Below are 6,010 nucleotides of genomic sequence, written 5' to 3' on the forward strand. Positions count from 1 at the left end.
TCTAGGTCAGCCAATAACTGGTGAAGAAACCTTTAAACCAGTTATTACCCACCCACTTGGTAAACCATAACCTGCTGACAAGTGTTAACATCATAATATAACCTCAAAGAACATGTAAATATGTGATTGTAATAACTGTTATTGCTAGACAAGCTGTTGATGGTCACTTTGGTACCACCCTAAACCTTCCAGTAGGCTTGTTGACTCACATTATGTCTGCCAATATACAAACAAACCAATTAACTGGTTATTGCCAATTATTGGTAGGCAATTAATGGGTGACAAAAATTTTGTAGGTGTACAGCACTACTCCTGTGGCAATTTTGTACAGACTCAATGAGTCAAACACTGATCCTGGAATGCATCCATGTAAGCTATGCATTATAAAGGATGGGATTATGGGCTTGATATTGGTGCTACATAAGTAGATTCAACTAACACCAGAGCCTGCAGGACATTACCCTTGGGCAATTGTCTGCCTACATACTAGCCATCATGTCTGTCTTCTTATTGTTTCATGCTCAAGTACTTCCTGAAAATGACACATCAGTTAGTTTTCCTCTGCATTTGGGGATAACCCTTTTCAACTTCCTCAGAGACAAAAGAGCACTAAGTAATACTCTAAATAATACTCACTGCCCATGTCACATTAACTATTTTGTAGTTAATGAAAGAAGAGATTGAGGAGGTGGGTGGGACGGAAAGATAACAACTCGCTAACTGTTTATTGAAAATGTGCTGGAATGGCCCCCCTTATAGACCTCTTTGAAGTGCGTGCTAAAATTATTGTAATGGGCTGGGGGGGGGGGGTGCATGATTGGTCTGGGTATAGTGACAATCCAGGCAAGCTTGTCACAGTGGCGGATCTAGGATTTTTAAAAGGGGGTTTCTGAAAGTTGGTATAGTTGAATAAGGCACCTGATGACATTTCTCCAGACAATTTTGAGATTTTAGAAGCTCTGAGAGTGAATTTTAGGCTACTTTTAGTTAGTAATTACAATAAATCCGATGCTTTAAACTGCAAATACTATAGGCCAAAGATTGTGACTATAAGCTGTAGTTTTGATTGCTCTATTAGAGTAGTTACTTGACTGCTTTATTAGAGTATCTCGATCGGTTTCAATGCAGTGAGAGATGAAAAGTGGTGTTGCTGAGGGTTTAATAGCTATAAATGGTGTTAGTTAAGTGCAGCTGCTTGCATGCTACTGAAATACAGTGGTACATAGTTGTTTGATATGACAAATTGTCAGTGCAACAATGTTTATGTATTTAGACTGCTAATTTTAAAAGGGGGTTTCTGTCGAAACCCCAGAAACCATCTGGATCCGCCACTGTGTCCTGCTAGTTAACCCTGTTTAACTTGCTGTTAAACTTGTAATAAACACCCCTCAGGAATGATGTAATAATCACCGTTTTGCTTTACATCATTGCTCCAGAGTTGTTTATCCACTGAAGAATCCTAGCACTGCATGTCTTACCTATACCAGTTATAATTTTATGTACAGCAGAGGAGTTGGCATTTATGGTCCCTCCTTTGGTTAACAAGAATGTAGCTTTTCCTAGCAACCAACCTTTATATTTTGAAAGGACATGATGTCCTGCCAAATCCAACTATGGTTGGTAAATGGGTAAAATTCCATCTGTAACATTGGCGGATCTAGAAATTTTTATTGGGGGTTTCAGGTTCAGAAAGTTTTCAATAACTGTGATACCAGACTGTCCAGCTGGGATGAATGTATGTTAACTCATGATAGCTCAGTAACCTGAACAATCCTAGTAATGTATGTCTTAGTAATTTAGATGATGGCCCCTGTATTCTGTAATTTTGTTAGTAACCCACAAAGTATGCAATTTGTTTGTCAAAAGTGGCTAGCCTGTGTACAGGTCTCTACTACAATAAAACCTTGCATACTTTGTAAATATCAAAGCATTCTCTGAATGCCATTGTCTAAAGCAGTTTTGTGGCTGTGACAAAACACTCAGGTTAAAGTGCTGTGTGTTTGTCCAGTCAACTACACGTTTGTCCAACCAACTGCAAGTTTGTCAGGGAAGTTGCCCTGAACTTAAAAGTTCTTATCATAAGCCCTGGTCAAGACTCACGGTAGTGAGTCGCACAGCCAAGAAACTACTAAGCGCATGCCCAATTAAAAGACGCGCGGCCACTACTGTGAGTTATTTGTGTGTAGGGACGGTTTTGCAATACCGTATTTCTATAAATATAAGCTGCGAGAAATTTTCACGAGTGAAATTTTCGTGTTAAACATTTTTCACCAGTGTCCTCTAGTGACGAAAATTTTTTAGCAATGAATTATGTAGCTTTATTTATTCGTTAAAATTATACTGTCCTTTTTGTATTTAGGAGAAGCAGAACAACCAGCAGTGAAACTTAAGTGTGGCATCTCCATTCCATGGAGGCTGCACCCTGAGAGTTGTCCGCCGGTCACAAACTCAAGCCGAGTGGACTGGAGTGGAATTGCTGTAGCTAGAAGCTCATTCCATGCAATTTACATATTCGCATATATTTATACTTCATTTAATGGGTCCTGTAGTAGCTGTCTATCATATGGCATGGCATCATTGCCAAAGCTATCGCTGGCGGCGAAATCCCCAGGCGAGGACCCAGTGGCAGCTCTCCCCTGGGATGTAGGAGGCCATTCTTGTCTTATTAAAATACTGCAGCAAAGACATACTCTTGAAAGGCCAACGGCCAAGCTTCGACAGAAAGCAGTTACTGAATTTATTCAACTTCTCTAATATTACGTTAGTAAAAAAATTTCGCGTAATTAATTTTCGTCGGATGCTAGCTTTGACGAAATATTTTTAACGGTTTATAAATATAGAAATACGGTATTAGCCCTGGATTATGCTCAATGGATTTGTATTGCGTTACGTGTAAAAACAATCTTTAGGAGTCACCATCATCATCTTGCAACCTCGCTAAAATATAAAAATAGGCGTATTTACACATATTTCACTTTATTTCTCTACCGTATGTTGTTACACTTACCATCATGTTATACCAGTCAACATAGCCGTGTTTGTATAGTCCATATAGCACTGACATTATCTAATTCTGGTTTGTCCATACGTGTATTTTCTTCAATCAAACCTCTAATCCCTATAATAACTTTTAAAGACACGATGTGGACACAAGCCCTATTGTCTGATAAACAAGCTGTGAAAGCGTGCAGAACCGTAAGTTCTCTAGGGAAGGCGTTTTAAGCAGAAATCTTTAAAACTCCTATTTAGTGCCATGCCTCATGCGAGCGTTGATAATTGGCAGAAGTCTTATAAATAAGGTGTGAAAGCGTGAAGAACATACAGTACTAGAAAGATGTTTCAAACATAATTCTTGTGCCACACCACACATGGTGTATTAAACTTGCTTAACATTTGTGACTTGTCAACTCGCTTGTCAAGCTTCTGGTAGAGCTCAAACCAGCTTGTTAGCTACATAGCATTACCCACCCTAACCACTCCCATTGTGGCTTTCATCATGTATGTCACTTAATATACATGTTACATAACAAAATACATCACATTAATCGTTCGTGATATTAACAATAAAATTCTGACTATAAAATGCGATAGTGACGTAACCTATGAATTAGTTTATTTCCATCACAACTGTATACCTCATCCTGGAAAATCAAGAGATCATAAACAATAACGCTAAGATCTTACCAGGCCAGATAAATCTCATTGTTGACCTTGATATTACTTTGGTCCCACCACAACAGTATAATCCGGAAACATCTGAGATCACAAATGATAACAGAGCGACGGTTATTTGGTATTCGGTCCGTCCACCTTGTCAACAATCCTGCCACGAGATAATACTGGAATTTGAGCTACTAGAAGTTTCACCTGATGGATCTCAGTGAATTGGCACTGCTTACACATACGTCTAAAATACCCATTGCATCAACATGGTGAATCAGTGTGATCTGATCCTTGATCTAATCACTTTCGTTAACCTCCAGCACCAAATGAACTTGCTTAATATCTGACAACACAAGAGACCAATCCCCCAACAAGCAGGTACTGAAGTAAGAAGATAATGTATAAAAAACTAACATGCCAGGCTGGTGGATCCTCCTGGCTTAACTACAGAGTGACAAGCAGGCATCAAATACAATCCACCTACAATCTGAGTACAATGGAACCTCTCTTATCCAGCCAGTCTGGCACCTACTACTGTATCAGGAATGTCCTAAACTGTGCTAAAGCAAAGTAATGTTATTGCTATCAGTTGTGCTGTGCAGTTTAGTGTGCAGAATTGAAGTCACTACAGAGCATTCATGGTCCCTCCCCTAGCTTTAAAAAAATACATTATCACCTAGCAACCAAGTGGTAGTTATCATTAGTAGAATAAACAAGCCACCAAACAGCTTTCAACTGCAAACTTCATTGTGGTCAATAAACTAGAAGCCACATGACTAATTTAGGCTGTGCAGGCAATGGAGGTGCCCAAATAGAGGTTTCTGGATAATAGAGGTGTCTGAAATATAGAGGTGTCTGAAATATAGAGGTGTCTGGATAATAGGTTTCCAGCTGAGGGAGAATTGCAACAACATAATTCCTCTGTATGTTAACTAACCTGAATTTACAACACTCTTTTTCATCTGAGTTCCTGTATGGTTCCAAGTTATGCAAGACCACATCCAATTTCTACTGGGTGAACTGCTACAACCAGGTGGCTTACAAAAACCAACAAGTGGGTATTAAATACAATATCCCTAAATCTGGGTACTGGAAAATATCACTATGCACCAAATGTAAACTGACCAGGGTATTAAAAGTTTGGTCGCACAATAACAGTATGTACGCCTGATCCTGGAAATTCAGAAAACATACCTGAGATAATAAACAACTACATTCCTTGTTATGTAGACTGACCTGGAAATTCATAACACCCTTGATATGTCACTACAGTCCATGTATACTTGACAACTGAGAACTACAAAAAGAACACAATATATGGTACAATTCCTCTATATATTAACTGACCTGAAATTCATCACACTCAGTTTCTGCCTGGTCACAAGTTATGTGACCATATCCAACTGCTACTGCTAGTGGGTGAACTGCATGCTATGACCAGATAACCTGTAAAAACTGAAAGGTGGGCATTTAATACATATAGCTTTATTACATATAGCTTTTACACCTAAAAAAATCTGTCACTTTTTACACAAACAACACATTTGGGGATTTAAAAGACTACACAGAGACCTGATTAGTCAGGTTTCACTGTATATCAATTCAGCCATTTAGACCAGTATGCAGTATGAATGAGTACATACAAACATTACACACGTTATATTCGCTAGTTACTTCTTCAACCTGCAACCAAAGTTCTTGGACTTCTGCCGATGTAAGTGGCAGGTGGCAGTTGGTCCGTACACCTTGTTGACAATCTCGCCATGAGGTACGTAATACCAGCATTTGCTGTTACTTAGTCTTAGTAGCATTAGAAGTTTTCAGCTCTGCACAGGTCCAAAAACCCTCACAGTTAATCAGTGTGGCGATTGCGGGCGATGTGTCACTTTACACACTGAGGCGAACTTCACTCCTCGTTTCGTTAGCCTCCAATACCAGCATATAGAGTATATCATTGAGTACTCAGCATTCTAGACTCTTACTTCTTTCTTTAAGCGCTGCTCAAGCGTTGTAGTTTCTCACAAGGGGTAGTTTCTCAAAGACATGGAATCAGCATGGACTGCAATTTTCTTAAACATTCAATTAAAAACCACGTATCGCGTGTGTCCGCTTGAGGTGATCAGGGACTTTCCACGAAATTTCCCCCACGTGATAGTTGTCAAGCTGGATTCTGGTGGTATGCCATGGTTCTACAATACGGTACGTTTACTTTAATATAGTATGAGGCTAATAAGCTGTCAAGAATTATTTGTGCACTGCTAAATTAATTAAGTTACTGATTTTTGTGTGATAAGTGCGCTTGAGGAAGGATCTGGGGGAGAAGACTAATGTTTTGACAGCAGTTGAT

At 39.2% G+C, this 6,010-nt stretch overlaps 1 long non-coding RNA gene across 1 annotated transcript; it reads right to left on the reverse strand.

Moving 5' to 3' along the window:
• Nucleotides 1-4,798: 4,798 nt before the first annotated feature.
• LOC136265679 (uncharacterized) lies at nucleotides 4,799-5,116 on the reverse strand. Its single transcript, XR_010705680.1, has 3 exons — nucleotides 5,011-5,116; nucleotides 4,900-4,960; nucleotides 4,799-4,836 (listed from the first exon to the last, which is right to left on the reverse strand). It is a non-coding gene; the product is annotated as an uncharacterized lncRNA (long non-coding RNA).
• Between the last annotated feature and the right edge of the window lie 894 nt (nucleotides 5,117-6,010).

The sequence above is a fragment of the Dysidea avara genome, chromosome 1 (assembly GCF_963678975.1).
Source record: "Dysidea avara chromosome 1, odDysAvar1.4, whole genome shotgun sequence".
In the NCBI taxonomy this organism is placed as follows: domain Eukaryota; kingdom Metazoa; phylum Porifera; class Demospongiae; order Dictyoceratida; family Dysideidae; genus Dysidea; species Dysidea avara.